General features: G+C 39.4%; 1 protein-coding gene across 1 annotated transcript in view; it reads left to right on the forward strand.

The window, feature by feature from the left end:
- The first annotated feature begins 641 nt into the window (after positions 1–641).
- The window catches only part of LOC133464094 (protocadherin-15-like), a 215822-nt gene continuing 194673 nt past the window's right edge, over positions 642–21790 (forward strand). Inside the window, exon 1 of the mRNA XM_061746074.1 lies at positions 642–774. The gene's annotated coding sequence lies outside the window, so the exon portion shown is untranslated. The remainder of the gene's footprint in view (positions 775–21790) is intronic.

Raw genomic sequence — 21790 nt, forward strand, 5'->3', positions numbered from 1 at the left:
AGCTTGAAACAGTTTTATGTTTTTGAAGGAATATCTGAGATTTCCCCGCTGTTGCATAATCTTTGCAAACAAGACCCCTGGCTGTGTATTAAAGGTAAGGAGCTGTTTTATTGAATATCCCTGCAACCACTAGTCAGAACTTAACCAGCACACCTCCTAATTAGTGTAGATGTATTGCCTCTTTTTTTCCTGTTGGTTGTGGTTAAGCTGGAAGAAAGAAATATCCAGTGACTGATGTTGAGTGACAGCAGGTGAATCATATAGCTAAATGCCCCAGTGGAATTACATCGGCGCACACAGATCCAACTAATGGGTTTAACTGCAGTGAGTGACAGACAGGTGTCGATGAAAAGCTTTTGTTGCCTCTCAGGTGGCACCTGTTGGGGTCTAAGAGACTTCACTCTATTTCTTTTTTCTGTTTGACAAAACTCCCGGTAAATATAATATACAGTATCTCTCACTGTTCATTGAAATGGAGAAAAGTGCATATTAGGCAGATACGGTGGGGGGAAGGGCGGTGAATCTTTAGCCGGTCTCACCTTTCATGACCGCTGTAATGGGATTACCTGCCTCACTACGTCACGAACACGGAGCGAGATAGAGACCGAGACTTGAGTGAAGCAGCTGACTCGTGTGTCGGGCTGAAGACACGGCGGCCGCGGAGAGCTGACGAGCCGGAGTGAGGAGTATGTAGCCGCGCTGTCCGCTCATATTTGTGCTTCTCTTACCCGGACGAAAGGATTTTTGAGCATTTCTGGATAATACAAAAAAATGGTAAGAAACTGACTTTTGTTTCTCTTGTGACTGTGGAGCAGGTGACTGTGGACCGGGTGTGTTATATTATATAGGAGGATATTGCATCGTTCGGATAAGTCGTCTCATTCTGGAGGCTCGCGTCACTGCTGCTGTTCTTATCATGTAGATTCCACATGTAGGTCGTGAAATTAGTGCTTTGTCTTGAAGAGTTGCCAAAGCTCCAACGTGATATGAACCGCTAATCTCAGGGTGAAGTTTTCAAACACTTTTTGAAAGAACTGGAAAAATGAATAACTAAATAAATCAATAAAAGTCAGTCTCAACTTCACTGTTATGTCTGGTCCCAGTGGCGTCAATTCAGTCGAAGCTAAGGTATGGCAAGGTTACGAGTCACAGAACTTAACTAGAGTATCAATCAACACGTCCAGCAAATACTCATCACAGAAGTCTGCTATGGAGCTTATCTGTGTGGTTAAGAAAATTGGAACTTTTTCAAATGCAGTCTCGCTCACTGCAAAAACTAAAAAAAAATGAATATTTGTCTTATTTCTAGTTAAAATGTCTAATTTTTAGTCAAAAAATCTCATTACACTTAAAACAAGAGTCATCACCAGAAAAATAACTTGTTATTTTACCATGTTCACCTGTTTTCAAGTAAATTTTCACTTGAAATAAGTAGAAAAATCTGCCAGTGGGACAAGATTTATCTTGTCATTACAAGCAACAAAATCTTGTTCCACTGGCAGATTTGTCCACTTATTTTAAGTGAAAATCTACTTGAAACAGGTGAAAATGGTTGTTTTTGAGTCTTGTCTTAAATGTAATGATATTTTTTTTGACTAAAAATTATACATTTTAACTAGAAATAAGATAAATATTCTTGTTAAGATTTTCAGTTTTTGCAGTGTATAATAACTAGTGAAATCGATCATGTTGTTCTGATTTGCATTTGTAGTTATTCTATATGTATTAAGTAATAGAATAATCAATACAAATAGACACAGAGTAATTCCATACATGTATTAAAAAAACAAACATTTACATTTTCCCTTGAAGCCAAGGTGTGGCGGCTGCCATACCTTGCCATACTGAATTGACGCCCCTGTCTGGTACTGAAACGCTTAAACGGCTTTTGGTATCATTTATCAGCTCCAATGAGTCTAGAATGCGCTCATATCAAAATCAGTTATGCCTTGAATAGTAGAGACTTGCAGAAAAAAAGTACTTTTAAAGCAATATTAACTACAAGCAATTGTGATTTGTTGAGAAAAAAAGAGTTTTGATTTCCCCATTGACAGAACATCAAATTCTGTTCAGGCCATTGTGAGTAGAATGTGGATGATTTATGACCTTCTGTTTGCATCATTTTTGAAACCATTAGTTGTTGGTGATGGGCTGAATATATATTGAATAGTGGTCTTATTGCTGTGCCAGAGTATTTACAATGTCAGAGTTGGGCTTCATCAACTTTTTTTTTATGTCATGGCAGCAAGTGTGGTTAAAACATGAGCTTAGTCACTTCTAGTGACTTGCTGCGAAAGGGTCAATTGATACTAGTTATCTGATTCTCTATTTGTTCTGACTGGTCAGAATTTTACTTTTTAGGATGCAGTGGTGCAATATGTACGTGTGTATTCCAGTGTTCTCCTTGTGATGATGAGACTGGTTTGGACTTTTTTCTTCTCTTCTTCTTCAGACATGTCATTGAAATACGTGCAGGAGATGGTTGTGCATTGTCCAGTTGAAATTTGAATCTACGTCCCTGGAAAAGATGTGATCCTAAAGGTTACTTATTGCTTGAAACACGTAATGTCCTTTTTCTGACCATCAGAGAAGTGTCAATAACTTCAGGCAGAAGGGTGACACACCATCTGGGCCGGGTGCCTTCCTTGTCTTACGTCAGAGGAAAAGTTGACATTCTTCCTCTTCCCAGATCTTGAGTGCTGGTGGGGGGTCAGGGGGGGGGGCAGAATGGCAGGGGGTGTAGGTGAGTCTGTAATGACTGAGAGGTGTGAATGTGTCGAATCTGCAATAGAACACATTCAGCTCGCCAGCCAGTTGATGGTTCACTGGAATGTTGGGTGATGGTCTCCTGTAGTTGGTGATGTTCTGCAGGTCTCTCCACACTGACGCTGGGTCGTTGGCTGATCTTTTCAGCAAAGCCCCTTTTGGCTGCTTTCACCTCCGTCGTCAGTGTGTTCCTGGCCTGGTTATACATTCTGCTTCTGTAGGCCTCCTCCTTAGCCTGTTGAAGCTGCCTACGTTTACCAAAGAACCAGGGTTTTTTGTTTTTGTATTTGCGGAAGGTCTTGGTGGGAACACACATGTCCTCACAAAAACTCTTTCATGATGTCACGGTATCAGTCAATTCATGCAGGTCTGAGGCGGCAGACCTCAAAATCACTCCAATCAGTGCAGTCAAAGCAGTCTTGTAACTCCACAAAATTTCAGCTTTTGCCTGTAGGTCGGGATACGATGAACCACACAGTGGTCAGAGAATCCCAAGGCTGCACGGGGGACAGAGGGAAATTAGTCCAAAACTGTGTAACAATGGTCCAGAGTTTGAAGATCCCACAAAGTGGTGAAAGCAGCACACCAAAAAATGTAACTGCAAGACTGAATGGTCCAGAGTGTTTGTGTCCCTGGTGGGACACTTAATGTGCCGTTTGTATTTTGGATGTTCATGACTGAGGTTAGCTCTGTTAAAGTCCCCCAAAATAATGAGCAGAGAGTCCGGGTGTTTTTTCTCCACGTAGTTTATTTGGTCAGCCAGGGGTTGTAACGCCTCAGTAACGCAGGGCTGAGTAAGGATATAAACTCCGACCAGAACAAACGCCGAAACCTACAACCCATTTGCCAAATTTGTATCACTTGATAAAGGTTTCCCTCAATATTTGTCTGCTGGGTATCAGCTATCGATGAATGACAGTTTTTGATGCATTGCTATGTGGATCTCCAGCTTAGGTTGCTTTCTTGGGTTCATACTGTCATTAAAGGAATGAAACGTAAATGTTCACTTAATTGTTTTTTCATCAACATTTTTCTAGAATATGCTTCAGACCTGAAACTGAACAAATGAAATAGAAACCACAGCAAAGTTTGTTCTGGGTGCAGACCTCCTAGAAGTCCTCACATGCCCCTCCTACTGCAGCACCTATATGCAGCTCATATACAGGGTTGTCAGAACAAAAAAATAAGTGACAGTCATGATTGCTGAAAAGTGTGGAGAAATCATGTGGTTATGAATCGGTAGGAATCAGTCAAGTTTCAAACAGCGCAAGAGCGAAGATGCCTCGAGGCCACGTATCAGGAAGAGGCTGGCAGGGGTGACAGGGAATAATAATTTATCACTATTTTAACACATCACATATCAGTAACTCACACACAAACGCTATTTTCTGATTATACATGTGATACAATAGATGTGTGGTCTCAGATGTAAGTCGCTTTGGATAAAAACGCCTGCTAAATGACAGTAGTAGTAGTAGTGGTGTGTATAGCCCATGCACAGATACAGTATAGTGTGTAAGATTTAAATACTGTATTTAATGACCCACTAGGCCCTGCAATGATTTGTTTCCAAGCGCAAACCATCTAAAGGCCCTTTTGCACATGCAGGAGCTCAGGGTAAATCTGCCGGAGAGGAAGCTCTAACATGGCCGACCGACTCCTCGGCCACTTCCGTCGGCGTGTTTCCACTACACCAGGGGTTTCCAAAGTCTGTCCTCAGGGGCCGGTGTCCTCCAGGTTTTAAATGTTTCCATGATTTAACGCACCCTGACAAGCATGGCTGTGTCATTAACAGAGTTATGCAGAACTTGAAGACAAGCTGATGACGAGTATTAATTAGAATCAGGTGTGTGGAAACAGGGAAACATCTAAAACATGCAGGACAGCGGCCCTCGAGGCCCGACTTTGCACACCCCTGTAGCGCAACACAAGAACTTTGACTGAAACGATAGCGCCAACGACTACCAGGTGGCAGTAATGCACATTTTTTGTACTTTGCAAATGGCCAGCAGAAGAATGAAAAGAAGAAGAAACACAGCAGAGACCACCCACCAGGTAGCCCCGACGAAACGTCCCACAAAACGTCTCTCTCCTACTACAGGGCCGTTTCTAAAGGTTCCTGACAGCCACATTATCGGCTTGTTCATGGTAATGGAAACGAACGACCTGGCCCCGAAAAATCTACCCGGAACTCACGCTAGTGGAAACGCTTCTTTAGTTCCGAGTTGAGGCTCATGTGGAACTAATGGCGCTTTTCCACTAGTACCTACTCGGCCCGACTCGCCTCGTCCCGGCTCGTCCCGGCTCCACCCGTTTTGTCCTCGTTTGTTTTTCCACAGCCAGGTGAGAAGTGGGCGGGTTGGGGTGAAGCTGCTGTGACGTACTCGATTGTGCAACCCCTTTGTTTGTGTCGGCGCAGATGAGAAAATCAGCTGGAGCCGCGAGCGGCTGAGAGTAAAACAGAGCGCCTGTGGATCTGATCGTTCCTTATCACCCGTCTACATCCCTTTTTTAATTCTCTCGTCAGCCACCAGGTTTGTGAACATCTGAACCTCAGAGTTGGATCACCAAACAGACGTTTGCGCTGTATAATAAAATTGCAGCGAGTCGCTCTCGCGCTGACTCCCGCTTCCTGATTCAAACGTCTGACGGCCCTGCCCCCCGACCAATCAGTGGCGTGTATTGTGATGACGTCAGATCCAGGGCCGGCTCAGCCCGGTTAGAACCTCGGCAGAAAAGATACAGAAAAAGTATCTGCTTGGCACGGCTCCACCCGCCTCGGTCCGTAGTGGAAAAGCGCAAGACGGGGGCGTGGCAAGTAGAAGCATGCTGAGTAGGTACAAGTGGAAAACGGCCATAAGATTCATTGCAGTTCCTCAACTGACCGTTAGAGGCTGCCTGCAAAAGTGAGTCAATTTCCATTGACTCCCAAGTTAAAATGTCCAACTTTAGAGCAGAATTAAACATATTTACAGCCAGGTTAACTTTTTTGTACCACTCCAGGAGAGTTTAAAAAAAGCAACAAAACAATATATTTATTTCTAATATTATATCTGACTGTGGCTCAGCCAATGGCTAGCCACTATTACTTCCTCATCTGTACTCGTCATGCTACCATGCTTAGGACGGATATGTTCATACCTTACACAAGCCTCAGCTCTTACAAAAAACCCCAACCACCGCAACATCTAAAATTTTAAAATAACATCACAAAAACAAGCCCAAAGTCGCTTATAATTGAAATTGGCAACCACATTGGCAACCATGCACAGATACAGGGTACAGGGAAACCATGGTGACAATGACAGAGATGACAGATTTGGGGTTGATGAAGGAGGAGAAGGAGGACAAAATGCATGAAGTGGAGCAAAAGGAGGAGGAAAATTTGTTGTTACAATTCACAATTGCCAAGGAGATGGAAAAAAGGGTTTCGATGCAAACTTCAGCACCAGTGGAAAATCGGGGATTACTTCTGCTTCACCCCTTTAACCATGCCCCCCTTTATATTTCTAACCATTTGCAGAACAGTTCATGCACACCACACGGGAAAAACGTTCTGCTCAGATGATGTGTCGAGAACAAGCTGCTAGAAGCCCGAAAACAGTGCTGCAAGAACAAAGTGACATCATTTTAAAAATGTTGATGTTTGCATGATCTTTAGAAAAAGATTGGGCAAAGTTACACAACATTTAGCTGAAGGTGGTCTCCTAAAATATTAATAAAGTCAAATGCTCTGTTAAAAGAGGCAATAAACCCCGGACAATAAACTGCACCGTCAGCCTGAACCTGATGTACACTTACAGGTAATACAGAGCAGCCTGTACAGACAACTGTATGGCGCTCTGTGTTACTTTGTCCTAACACTGTTTTTTAGAATTGAGTCATAATGTTTAGTGGCTCACAGTTAAACAGCCCAAGGCTTCTCTTTCTCAGAACATGTTGGGAGAGCAGTTTCTTGTAGTGTTAACCTTTTTCATCCAGTATGCTCATGCAGGCAAATGCATACATGCGTGTGATAATGCAGTAATTAACAAGGGCTGCAGTACTGCCGTGCATGAATAATGATCTAATTTTCTGTTTAATCAGTGCCTCAGACATCATGTATCATGAGGCTTTAACAAATAAGATTGCACTCATTTTTACAGCCCCTAAGAAATGGAAATAATTTTGGGAGTTTGAAAAGGCGCCATTTATAGGCCGTTGTATTGTGTGAGACGCATATTGAGACACATATTGCGACCCCAAAAAAGAAGAAATTTGATTGGTATAAGGGTGGGGGAGGGAGCTGCAGGGATAAACATTGTTTTACATTCATTTCACCACAGATTGTTATGAACAATCCAAAACATTACATGTTTTATCTCAACCACTTAATTTTATTTGACAGCATGCATTTATTCCTGTATTTCAGGGCTTCACTACATTGCCAGAGAGCTATTTTATTTCACAACACATATGACATTCTGGGATTAAAGATTCTGCAAAGTATTTTGGTTGTTATTTTGTGCAACTCTTCCTGCAAACATGCCATAAGCTGTACAACAGTACCGTGTTGTCAGGCATCCCATTCCAGTACCCTTAGCCTTTTCTTCCTCAGCCATAGCTGACAAGCTGCCCATTAAAAAAAAGTAATACAAATTCATCATATTAACATACGTTTTTAAATCTTTTTTCCTTAAAGTTTTCATATAACTCCATATTGTAGCACTTGCCATATTGTAAATTAATGTTCAAATTGTTGAACAGTCCAGCTTAGGCTTGTGCCATCTTTGTCCTTTACACATTGAAATTATTTGATTGATAACAGTGTATATATATGTATAATTTTTTTTAGGCTTTAAATGCATTACCTAATGAAACTGAAGGAAGTCAGTTAGAGGATTCATATGTGCATTGCTATGTGAACCATTAACTTGTTTTTCAGAAAAGCTCAGCACAAATTTACATCTGGCAGGATATTCTTAGCCTTTAAAACTAGAAACTCATTGTGAAATTTTCACTCAAGTTTTACAAAGTGAGGAAACAAGATTTATTATTAAAATGGGATTCTATCATAAGATAGAGAATATATTACCTACAGCGGCTTACAATCATAACTAACTTATCATCCAGCAAATATGACTTTATTCGTATGCACAATGGACACCTCCAGGCAACATTTCAATATTATTTGATAAGAGACTCGTGGGTAGTGATGCCTGAAATGATTTGGTCCCAAGTGCATAATGAGTGGATGAGAAGACGTGAGTCACCACGGGACGCTTTCTCCCTTTTTTTTTTCTTCACCTGAGTCCTGGTGTTTCAGTTTTCACTGATAGTATTTCACACATTAAAAGGAGATGCTGTTGGTAGTAAGCCTGTGTTATGATATGCTGTCAACTTCTCTGTTTCCGGATGGAGAAAGGGCAGATACTGCACAGCATGAACGCCATTATCAGATCAGCAGCTCAGTGTCGGATATCAGAGGTAGTAAACTCTCTCTTTCATCTCCACCACCTGTGGTGGAATGTAACGAACGGAATATGCAAATGGCAAACATTAGTAGTGAGGCAGTACAACATGCTGCTGTGATAATGAAAATGACAATGTGGCCTCTGTGTCAGGGTGCCTCAATGTCGTTTTGACAACTTATATTTTGATATAATAATTTAACTCTTGGGTGGTGATGGCTTCTGTCTTCTTTAGCAGTTTAATATTCTCTGCGTTAGTGTCTTTTCATTGCTGTTTCTCACTTTCAGCCGCTCTACAGCTGTCTTCATAAGTGTCAGTTATGGGTTTATGTTTTGCACGCCTGTCCAGTTGTATGCGAGAAAAGTAATTAAATATTGATGTAATTCATGCACTAGATCTTTCTGTGTTCATTTTCTTACTGTCAGATGTCTAAACCTTGCCCACATCTCATCACTGCATTTCCACAGTGGAAGCTTAAACTAATGGAAAACCTCTAGGCCAAACATGAATTCTTGTTAAATGGATAATTGAATGAATTACTAGTTAACAGATTAATATATGAAAATATCCAAGTAGTATATGTTGGGATCTTACCTTTTTAATACATTTACATGATATGTAGGTACTGTATAAGAGCAAATAACATTTTTGTGGAAATGTCATACTATCTGAACCCGGCTTAGAGAACAAATAGATTTTCCTTTATTTTGACTATGGTTACTATACTTTGCATTGAATTATTATTTTTCTTATGCAAACTGGCTTCTCTGACTTTATATCCTTCCATCTGCGTTGAATAGTGAGTAGCGGGCACGGCCTTTGTGGTCCCTGTTAGTCCTGTCAGAAGAAGGAATACCCTTGAGAAATGCTTTCAATGTTTTCTACACTGTGTTGCAGTGTAAGCAGAACTTTCACAAACTCATCACTGTTACAATCTTGGTTTGAGATATTTACCCTAAATGTATTGAAAAACTAACTTTTGTGGTGGTTTTGCGAGAGACCACAGCATGCATCAAGAAGTGGAGAAAGAGTGGAACATGAGATTGACAGGCGGATTGGTGAGGCAGGAGTGCGGACTCTGTTACTGGCATGTTCTGGTGAAGAGAGAGCTGAGCCAAAAGGTGAACCTCACATGAAACTCACATTTCCTCTGAAGGCTGGCTAGACTGTCCCTTAGCGAGGGTGAGAAGTTCACTCATTGGGGAGACACTTGAATTGGAGTCTCCTCTCATTTACATTGAGAGGACCCAGTTGAAGAGATTCAGGCACATGGTTAAGGTAGTTGAGGTATTCTGAGTTTTTCCGACTGGAAGGATGCCCCAGGGCAGACCCAGACCTCACACTGGAGATATTTCTTAGCTGGTTTGGGAACTAGTTCCTCTGGAAGAGGTTGAGTAGGTGACAAAAGTGGCTTTGGGAGGGCCTCCGTGTTCAGACTGCCCCTGCCACCTGATCGTGGATGAGCGGAAGATAACGGATGGATGGAAAAAAAAGAGCACTTAGAAAGGATTTTTTTCCCTCCATTATGAGAATTAGTCATTTCATATGTTAAACCCTTTGAGACAAACCCTGTGACAATCACAGCCATGCTGCGATTAGCGAGGTGAAATGTCACCCACTGAAGTGAAGCATTTAGAAAAAGTCAAAAACAGTCCTTTTGTTAGGTGTCAGCTGCATGTATTTAAGGTCATGTGGCTAAGCAGTTCCTATCGTGCAGAGCACTGCCTTGTGACATGATTAGGACATTGTTGATGGTAGCAGATGCAGATTGGATGTGGCTCCTGCGCGGACTGAGCTCAGCAAGGGTTTAGAGATTTATATGGTGGTCATGAGATGACTAAAGCAGAGGGATTAGAGCCTCTTAGATCTGGGACTCACTTATTCCAAAAAAGAAAAAAATAGGAGCTTTAAGGGACCACCAAGCTCTGTAAGTACAACACATCCTTGCTGCACCGAAATATGCCTTAACTTTTGCACAGCACTCTATATTGAGTGCTTTAAATTCCATACATCCTGTACCTTGAGCTACTAGATTGTAGCTCACCCCACAGATTTCTTTATTTTATGTTTTTTAAAATGATTGAATACAGACTTTGTTTTCCAAGGGTAATCACAGTTTAATTAAAACGCAATGTAGGATGTGAGTATGTTTTCTCAGTGTGTGACTTTTAGATGGCAGGCAACAAGCAACAGTAGATTTTTCATATTTTTAGATACCAGACATTATCTCTTCAAACACACGTATGTTGATGATGTTAGTTTTTGCCCTTATTCTTGTCAGGAAACAGCAGGGTGAATCTGCTTAGAACAAGTACATTTTTACCTGTAAAAATACATTACATAAAGAAGTTCATAGGGTTCATCATATTCGAGCCATTCCAACCCATCACGAGTGCACTTGATGCTCACATTAAATCTCATTTGATGTGAGCATAGATGCAAAATCACATAATGGCATTCTATGTATTTTCCATTAGTATCTATCTGAACAGCCACATTTTTAACATTTTTAATGTTAAACGTAAGGATTAGTCTGGATATTTAAGTTTCTCAGTTTCTTCACAGCGAAGCTGATGAAGCACACCTCTAGGTGTGTGGGGAAGCTGCTTCATTGAGAAAACCATCTGGACATTGACTTCACAGCAGCCTTTCATTTCTGTGTCAAGTGCTCACTGGGATCACTGCTTGCTTTCAAGGCCACTGTCTCCCACAGCTACAATTGTACTTTGACATTCACTCAGAAATCACTCATCTCTTAATAGCAATTACATCATCCTGCAGCAGGAGGCACCTGCAGTGTTGGAATCTGAAGTCAAGATACTGTGAAATTCAACACAGTTGGGTTTTACACAAGTTATCAATATGATTAAGTGAAACAATTTATGTAATTAAGATGAATAAAATAAAACTGTCTAGTTTGTTCAATAAAAGGGCTAGGTATATACCTGTGCTATGGAAAAGGCAGCCCTAAATTACTTCTGTTTTCTGGTGCTATATAGAAAATAAAATTGATAAAACCCCTGTAATGAGCATGATAATTTGTAGACCACTTATTTTATAGCTGTCAAAAAAAGGGCAGTTAGTGAGTGCTTCTGCTCCTTTTTCCACAATAACAAATGTTTATTGTCTGACAGTTATTCTTTATAACAGTGTTATTTGGATTGTGCAATAAAAGTTTAAAGGGAAAATAAAGACAAAAACAGATTTGGATTTTTCAAGTCTATAACAGGATACAAACTCATAAATGACAAGCAAACAATTTCACATGAATGATTTCAACTTGTAAATTTTGAACTATTATACATGTATACAACAAATTAAGTGTAATTTATGGCTTTTTGGTTATTAATTCTTCTCTATTTTTATAATATATGTCCTGGCTTTTTTGTGGTGTGGCAGTCCCTGGAGAGGAACTGGGGAGTCCCCAGTTCCTCTCCAGCTGCATGAGAGCCCCACTTTGCCCATGTACTTCACACTGCCATAGTGTGCTGCCATGAACATAGTATGCTTCTGTAAAAACATGCTTTGGATGCTTTTTCTAAAGTTCAAATATACTACTACGATTATAGTAATAATAATTTAATTAATTAATAAAAATAAAAGCCTCCTCAATTACTGCTGTTTTTCTCCTCTGCTGTCAAACCTGCAGGTCACTCTAACAAACCCTGACAAGTGTATTTAAAAACATATAGGGCTGAAACTAACTACTATTCTGATAGTCGATTAGTCATTGAAAACTGAAACGATTAGTCGACTAATCGGATTATGACTTTTAAAAGTTATTAAATGGCTCTTACTTTCCTCTCAGATTTAACATTTTTCATGAGGTTGTTTAAATAAATGACGCGCTGATTATAAATTAACAATTTTATTGTTAAGATTATTAAATTAATTGACATTAAAGATGGACACTTCATTCAAAAATACATTTTTGTAATTAACTTTACTGCCAGTCGCTGTGCTGTTGCGTCGGTCGCCGCCATATTGTTTCCCTGGCGCTGTACTTTTGCGTCGGTGCAACTTTCAGCAGAGATACAAAAGAAGAAAAAAGATTCCTTACTCTGACTATTTTTATCATTGTCGACAAAAAAATTGTTGTACCCCTATAGAACACAGCATCCTAAAGATCCCAATATGTACTTTTTTAATTGCACCAACCGTGTAACAAATTCATGTTACAAATGTATGACATGATGGCGAATCTGGTCTGTTATTGGATGGTTCTAATGCAGAAGTCCTTGACAACATCCTAAAGATTAATATATGGGTGCAAAGCTGTTTCTCTGCTTTCCAGGGGTTTGTTAATCCTCTAGATATCATGAATTGCCTATAAGTCATGGTTATGAGAAGTACGCCTTCCAAATCGTGTCAGCAGTGACAGTATGGTCGAAAGCGATTTGCGACTTGCTGTAGTTTAGTGTAACAACAATTTTACCATAGTCGACTGTTTCAGTGTCACTAATGTACATAGAAATTTCAGCTTGTGACTATGTTATGTAAAGGGGACCTATTATGAAAAACACGTTTTCTCATGCTTTAACATATATAAAGTGGTCTCCCCTCAGCCTGCCAACTCAGAGAAGGAGGAAAGCAACCAAATTCTGCAGTGTCTGAACAGCCGCCCGGATGATCCATCCAGTGTGATGTGGCTTCTACGAGCCGTTCAGATTCTGCACCCGTCGTTACGTAACGGCGGGAGCGATTTACATAGGTTGGCCTCCGATGCGTGAAACCACGCCCACAACTAACTCCGCCGGCCGGAGCTTCCGCCACTTTTTCGTAGCGGTGTATCGCGTCATTCAGGCAGCCAATCAGCACAGTGCCTCATTATCATAGTCTCCCCACCCACTCAGAATCCCGCATAGAGAATGAGGTTAGAGACTGGGATGCTAAAGACATGGCTCAGAGGCTGAATTTCCAATTTATTTAGCAACAAAAATCAAAAGCTTGTTTTTAAGACATTCAAGGCCTGTTTAAAATAGGTGCCATAAGACATCCCCTTTAAGTTACCACAATATTCACACAACATACTAAACCCTGCTGTATTTCATTTCAGGGATTTGTTTTTTTTTCATGCTAAATGGGATCGTGTCATGAGCTGTCACCAGCCTTTGTTTTTTGAAACATTCAGATAGACTACCCTGGAACTGAATTGCTGAGTTCCTATGTCCCTTTGAAAAGATATGAGACTGCTTTTTGCAGTTAAACTAGTGATAGCGCGATCCAACATCTTCTGATAATCGGCTGGTAAACAGTCTCTGTGAAAGTGGGTTGTGTGGATAAATGCAGTGGAGGGGAGAGATGAGACACTAACACCAGCTATTTACTTGGGTGTTTAACCTGATTTCTGTTTTGTATTTGAATGCAATCTCTAGCCTTGCCTGTGCAGGCAAGTCTCTTAGCAGTTCTAATCACTTCTGTCATTAGTCAGCCAAGCACTCTTGCTATTGCTGATTGCATACAGCACTGCACAGGTGTTGCCCACTTAATTATAAAAGGATTGTTGCTGTATTTTTTCATTATTATTATTATTATTATTATTATTATTATTATTATTATTATTATTATTTTTAATATTTTTTTATTTTTGATAATTATTTCTTAACAAAAATATAGGAGGGTTTATGAATTGCCAAAGGTGATGTCAGGTTCATTTAATGTTGCACAGCTCAGTACTAGACACCAGAGGTGAATATTTGGTGTTATGTTGCTGTGTATATTATGTAATTAAGACTGCTGCTATGTTGAGATCAACTTGCAGTCTCAGGTACTTTACCTAGCTGAGCTGTACATCACTTTTACTCTAAAGACTGATGCGTTAGGTTGCTAAAAGGCCATAACCCCTTTCAGATGGCCAACTTTGTTTAGTGGATATTCTCAGTAATGGTGCATGTGGTTCAGTGGATAGAGCCTACCTGCCCAAATGTTCAAGTGTTCTTAAGCACTGAGACTCAGAGTAATGCCCACTCTTGTGCATATACCCATCAGGGTGCAAATGTGTTTGGGGAATGGAATAGCATATTTTGAAGAGTTTTTGTAAATGCAGCCATCTACCATTTCCTTATCCCAGCTGAGTATAAGCTGTGATTTTATATTTGTGATTGCATGCATTTGTTTCTTGTTCAACAGACTGTCAACAGCTGTTTTCACAACTAATCAATTTAGTTTAGTTTAGTTTAATTTAGTTTAGTTGTCATCATGCAAAAAATTATGTAGAGTATGGTTTGGGTTTGTCTGTGAGAGTTTGTTGTATCTCTGTTTTGAGCAATAGAATTTTTTTTCTTTTCCTCTCTTTTTTTCTTTTTGTCGCTGCTGTTTAGTAAATTTGTTTTTCACATCTGGCTTTGGAACAGTCATATACAGACTTAAATATTTGAGCATTTTAAAGTTTAGACATTTGATTAATTGAGAAAGAAATTAGACGGTGGATAATTTGATTGAATAAATGATTATTTAATTGAAAAAAATGTGTCTTGAAGTAGCTGTGAGTGTTGTTGAAGGAGGCATAAATACAGTTTAAGCATACCTGTTTGAATCATATATCTCTATAAAAAGTCCATCACACAAGAGTGAAGAACTACCTTATATTTTGTTCTGTTCATAATTTCATTCATTTTGCACCATGCTGGCTTTTCACCTGTTCACATTTTGAATCCATTAAAGCACGGAAGCGCAATCCACTTCCTATTCTCCCCTATTCCATTTTGTGTGAGAATGCTCGGCATGGCTCCTGCGTCTGTATTAGATTGAAATTTGAAAGGACCGTCTGATGTCATTATGATTCAAATTGAAATATTGTAAGGATGTGCACATGGTTACCGAATAAATGCTTCATGCACAGCACACCGTTTACATGGACAACATTTGGTAAAACAGGACTTATTTACCTGATTTTTTGTGTATTTTTCTTCATCTGATGATTTGATTGATTGGGGGATATGATAGTGTTCTGTGAGTGGAAATGAGTTATACTGATGAACACAGTTTTCAGTACGTGCACGGTAATGAAAAGGAGGATTAATGAAGAAGTCATAGTTATTGAAAAGTGATGGGTTTTGCCTGTTTAAGACACTTTGTTGTTGAATTTATAACTCAGTTTTGAGATTTCATAATAACTCAATGTCTTTAACCGTTTGGACAGCGGGGGATTAACCTAATGCACTGTAGCCTACCTGAACTGTTCTGTTCTGTTTCAAAACATTTCAACTAAGCAGCTGGAAGACATGAGTTGTCATTACTTCACGGTGCAAGTCATCATTGTTACAAATGCACCTTTTGATTGTCACTTTTGCAAAATCTTTAAATATGCCATTTTATTAAATACATATTTTTAAATATGCCATTATGCCAAGCATTAATGGAAACAAGCAACTACACTTTTATGAGGGTTAACATGTTACACACTAAGATTTCAGTACATTTAGTTATTTGCTATACAATGTGTCTCAACTTTTTGTGAACATAAAACATAAATTAGAACCTTACTGTGGCCGGGTGGAGAGGTTGATGGGACACGCACCTGTGTCCCATCCACCTGAGTGGCTGCCACGCCTCCACCCGGCCTGCCTTTATAAGGCAGAGCTGGACAGCAGCAAATTGGTCGGAGGAGCTTCTGTCATGCTGTGTGCTTCTGCACTGTGTTGGGGTGTTTTGTGTGACAAATAAAGGGTCTGCACGAAGCTCTGTGTCTCTCCGTCCTTCGGTCGGGCCCCCGTGGCACGCACCCTGCCTCACTTACCTTGTATTGAACATTAATAAGGCTTAATGAAAAGGACAAATCATGAATAGTTGTTTGTCTCTCCCCATGCGTGCGTGGTTGCATCAGGAAGGGAGAAAAGGGAGTAAAATTGGGCAAAATTGATGTGCGTGATCTCTGGTCAGAGGGAATAAGCCAAAATGGTTGATGTCATCATGTAAAATAAAAATTCACTCCCTGTACAGTTGTTTTGGATAGGGGAGGGCATTATATCGGTATATAAATCTATACCAATTAGGGGTGCAACGGTACACACATTCGTACCGAACGGTTTCGGTACGGTGTAGAAGTGTACTGATCCGAATACTGTAAAACATTTAACAGAAGCTATTTAACAGGCTTGTTTTGCGGGCAGAGCATATTTCAAATCTGAGTTCCCACACGGACATCTTAAGTGGCGGACTGGAAGTTTGTAGTCGGTACCGGACTCCCACTTGAGTTTTTTTATCCGCTAACTGCTAGCAGACGTCATGGTTGATGCAAACAAGAAGCGGGAGCTTGAAGACTCTCCCTGATCTTTAAGGTCTCCTGTTTGGAGACACTTCGGTTTTCCCGGTGAAAAACAACAACGGACAAAGACAAGTAGATAAAACGAGAGCAGTGTGCCGACGTTGTTCACCAGCAACCGGACATGTTTCTGGCAACACGTCAAACCTCATAACGTATTTGAAACGGCACCACGCAAACGTGAATATCGCTGCTGCAAGGAAAGAAACCATCACCGTGTCAACGCTGCTACCTTTGGCATGTAAACACACTTTTGGCAGTAATTCAGATCGGGCTAAAGCTATATCTAATGCTATTGGTGTTTTATAGCTGCCGATCAGTTGTTGAGAACACAGGTTTTAAACACACGTTTTATATTTTGTTTAATTTGAGAATATTTTATTTATTGGAGGATTTATTCCTATTTTTATATATTTTTTTATGTTTTAATGTTTAATTTTTATAAGAAAATGTATAAACTGTAGTTTGCAAAAGTTTTTTTTTTTTCGTACCAAAAATGAACCAAACCTCAAAACCGAGGTACGTACCGAACCATGATTTCTTTTTTGTGCCATTACACCCCTAATACCAATATGATTTTGCACATGGTGTTAAAAAAAAACGTGCATTTTGATTGGTAGATTTTTTTCTTCTTCTTTTTTTCAATTTCCCACTTTATTTTTTCGTCATCGGTTTCAAGTTGGGTAGAATAGTTTGCAGCAATGTCTGAAAAAATGTGTTAGCTTAGTTAAGGGAGCTATGAGCCTATTTTTAGATGTAATTTATTTTGCCCTTAAATAATAAGTTACATAACCTCCTTCGGCAGGAGGGTCCCCCCCTTACGAGCCTGGTCCTGCTCAAGTTTTCCTCACCTGGATCGTTAGTGCTAAGCCATGTCACCAGTCCACTTATTAGCTGTGTTCGAAATCATCCACTCGTTCACTCACTCCCTACTCCCTACATAGTATACACTACATAGTGCACTATGTAGGGGATGACCAGATGAGATTTCGGACACTACAACGTACATTTTTTTTAACGTGTTTGCGTCAGTAAATGCGCCGGATGTTCCTGTGACGTAGCGGACGCGACATGCAACATGTAAACACTCCGAACAGCTCCGGGAACTGATACTTCTGTGTCAATAAATTGTTGAAAATGAATGGTGTAGAAGTGTGCTTTTGTCAACTACTGTTGTGTGTTCCAATCCTCAGCTATAACTGCTCACGACATTGCACGAGCTAAAACCTATTTAGTACGTGCAACCTACCATTAGCAACGGTACCGTTAGCTACTGGCTGCTGGCATTTAACCGACGATTGCTTTGATACATCTAAGAAATATGATTCCTGTGGTTGTTTGGGTTGTATGGGCTGACCCCTATTGTCAATTTGAACGTTTTGATTTATTTAGTTTAGTATCCATTGAATAACATTGAAATGTCCTCGAATTTCATTTAATAACTCCAGTTACATCAACCTCAAAGTTATAAAATTACCAATGTATTTATATTTAACACGAGTTAAATTAAATTACTAATTAACCAGTTATTACATTAATCACCAACTGCGGTTATGATTGATTAATTCGTTCGAGTACTTGCAACAATACTTCTGTAATTTCAGCTTGTTAGGAGTGTTTAATGGTTTCTCATATCCTGACAGGGAATTGGCTTGTGAGTAACTGTACATTTGAATATATCATTTCGGCTTTCCATTGCAACATTTTAAAACAAATACATAAAAAATGTTAGAGTAATGAATCACCATTGTACCATTGAATAGTAATAAATAATGTAAGCAATTAACTGATAAATCATCTAAAATACCTGCAGCATCCTGTATTTATATACCTTAAAACAAACTTAAACTCATAAAAGGAACATTTCAACCAGGAAAGACAAATATGAATTCAATAACAATTTTTAATTCATTATTTATTACTTTGAAAAAAGCTTCAATAAAAAGGTCTTAAGAACAGTCTTCTCCACCCAAGGGAATCATTCTGGAGGGAGCTGGAGATGACAGCAACTGTAAAACACAATACACATTTGTGAGGAAAATAGAAACAGAATATCACAGGTGTGTACTTATCACTTTAGGTTTGCACCAACTGGATATCACCAATGACTTAAGTATAAGAGAAAGAGATCTGTGAAATACAAGACAAGTATTAATTTCATGCATCCATCAAATATAATATTAAATATACCTATGTGTTACTGTTTAAATTGTATAACATATCAACGAAAAATAAGAAAAAAGTCTGCACACCATAGGGGCTCCCATGCAAGTGTAATTTAATTAAGCATGACGTTTTATGCGATGGCTCTTAGATGCTTATAAACAGGGTAAGCGGATGTGCATGTTGTTTCTTTACCATGGATTAATAACATCATATCAACCTCATAATTGTTAGATTTCCCTACATCTTTTGTCACGATTTACAGAGTACAATGCACATATTTACACAGGTAATTCGAGGTTAGGACTAGCATAATTTGACAAGATAAAATCCACTAAGGACAAACATAATGCTATCACTGAAATGTGTTTGCTTACTCCCATCCATGAAACGCGGCGTTACGCCACCCCGAGAAGAGCCTGTTATGCTGCATGCGCAGCTTTATCAGGCCCTCAACGTCATCATCTGTCCCTTTTGAAAATAACAGACAAGCATATACTTTTATAACAAGTCGCAAATTGTGAACTTACATTTATAAGTAAGTAAAGAGCTCCCGCGCTCCCCCGCCTCCTGTTCAGCTGCCATTTTTTCTTCTTCTTTTTCTTCTTCTCCTCAGACAAAACATGACCGCATTGCATTGCGGTATACGGGAGTAAAAAGTAGGGTACATGGCTTGTACACTAACTTTTGCGGTGCATTGTGGGTATTTTATAGTGAACGAGGTAGTGGACGAAAAGTAATGTAGAGAATTCGAACAGCACTACAAAATGGCGTGCACCCTATGTAGTGCACTATATAGGGGATAGGGGGCGATTTCGAACACAGCTATTGTGTGTGTGGGCGTGTGAGTGTATGCACATGTGTATGAGTGTGAGTGAGGGTGTGTGTATGCGTGGGGGGTGCGGGGTGGGGTCGTATGGGATGTTTTAAATTGTACTTTTGATTGTTATTTTATTTTGTATGTAAAGCACCATGAGTTGCATTTACACTGCATGAGTTGGTGCTATATAAATAAATAAAAATAAAAAATAAATAAAACAAGGTTTCTTCCCTCCTAAACGGGAGTTTTTCCTTCCCACTGTTTGGCTTAAGGCTTTTCTCCCACTAGGGGAGTTTTTACCTGCCATTGTTTATGTAATAATTGCTCGGGGGTCATATTCTGGGTCTCTGGAAAGCGTCTAGAGACAACATCTGTTGCATTAGACGCTATATAAATAAAGATAAAAAATAAATAAATAATACAAAAACAATAGACAATAGTAACTTATCATTTACTTCACTCATTTTTTTAAAACAAGAAAAAAAGCCTCAGTTCTAAATGTCTCACTTATAAATCTGTGTTCATAAACATTCTAATAATATAATAGGCTTTGAACTTTGAACTGAACTGAACATGGGCTGCAATAAAATACCAGAACATAAAAGGCATATCATAACTGAGCCATAATTTACTGGGATATTATGTTTTGTCCAAATTGCCCAGCCCTAGTTGTGAATGTCAAATCTACCCCTCACCTTGTTATTACTAAAATTATGAATAACAAAAAAAAAAAAAAAACTGATAATATTTACAGAGAGGTTTCTCACCTCTTTGCAAGGGCTAAATCATGAAAAGAGAAAACGGTTCAATGTTGTTTTGGAATAAACAAAAAATATGCTGTCTGGTTTATTGAGGAGGGAATGTTTGTCTAATCTGCTGCTAGCAAAACCCAACAAGTACCAAACGGCAGGTGTGTGTGCACAGCTTTTGTTTTGCACTGTTTTGTCAATATTGTTCAAACTAACAGCCAGAGATTTGCTTTTAAGCATTCATTAATCAAATTGGTATGAATCAATTAAATAACTAAATATCTACATTGTTGCAGTCTTGTCTATTTATTGGTAGTGATTAAATATGATTAGGCATATTTGTGCTTGTGTTTGTGACATGTTTTGTCTTTCAAGGTTGATTGCTGTCTTTATTTCTAATTATTGTAATCAGAACATCTCTGGTAGCTTTTAAAAGCTGATTGATTTAACTGGATGAAGCAGAAGAAAAAAATTCTATGGGGTTAGATGGAAGGACAGGAACATGGAAAGAAGGCGTTATTCCTTTTCTTTCTTTTTTTTCAATGAGGGGACAGCCCAAGCACTTATTGAATGGGGTACAGACCTGCATCATCCCTCTGTTGTAATCGACAAATGTGATTACTTCATTCACCTCCAGCCACATCGTTTCAATCATCGTCTCTTCTTTCGGTTCTCTTCCAAAAGTTTAATCTCTTCCTCCTCCACCTAAGAGATAGAATGGTGGAGATAGTGTATAAATATTAAGGATTTTTACTCAGAGGAAATGCTCAACTTGGAGGTGGGGGGGTGATTGAATTACCGTGACATGATGTGCATTAAGTTAGAGCAGAGTGGAATGGAATGGTTCCCCTCAGAGTTTCATCAAAGCATTGTTCTGGTACTGAAAGTTTGAATTTCTATTCATGATGTAACTCATGAAAAGACAGTTAGACAGAGTATTGGAGCCATTTTGCTTTCATCAGTCAGCCAGCAACCTTCAGTTTCCTTCTCAACAAACTCTGTGAGAGCATTGTTGTTACCTCATGTAAATGTCATAGTGTTTCCATGTCAACCAGGGGAAGATTTGCGGTAAGCTGCTGGAAGCAATGACTTCTCTTTTTAGGGTGGCTGCATTTTCAGGTTTGAGATTTCCTATTTGAATGTGATCAAAGCAATCATACACAGACCTCTTAAGAAAGATGGATGTATGCAGTACGGACCTTCTTCAAAAGGAACCACTGGGAGCCTGACAGATGAGAGGGTAGTGAATAAATCGGAGACCAGTGTGAAATTGCTCTTCTTGTTGTACTGTAGGAGAATAACACGTAGTGGTCTCCTGCTGTCCAAAGTGTTCATGCTGGAGTGGCATAGAATGTGTTTGGCAGTATGGGTATAAATAACAGTGTGTGTACACACACACACACACACACACACACACACACACACACACACACACACACACACACACACACACACACAAAGTATACCAAACGGAAGCAGTTTTGACACTGTCTGAAGGCATTATTCATGAGAAATCACATTGTTACATCAGTCAGACCAGACTGTAAAGTTTAACCTCACAGTTAAACCTCACAGATT

The sequence above is a fragment of the Cololabis saira genome, chromosome 17 (assembly GCF_033807715.1).
Source record: "Cololabis saira isolate AMF1-May2022 chromosome 17, fColSai1.1, whole genome shotgun sequence".
Classification (NCBI taxonomy): domain Eukaryota; kingdom Metazoa; phylum Chordata; class Actinopteri; order Beloniformes; family Belonidae; genus Cololabis; species Cololabis saira.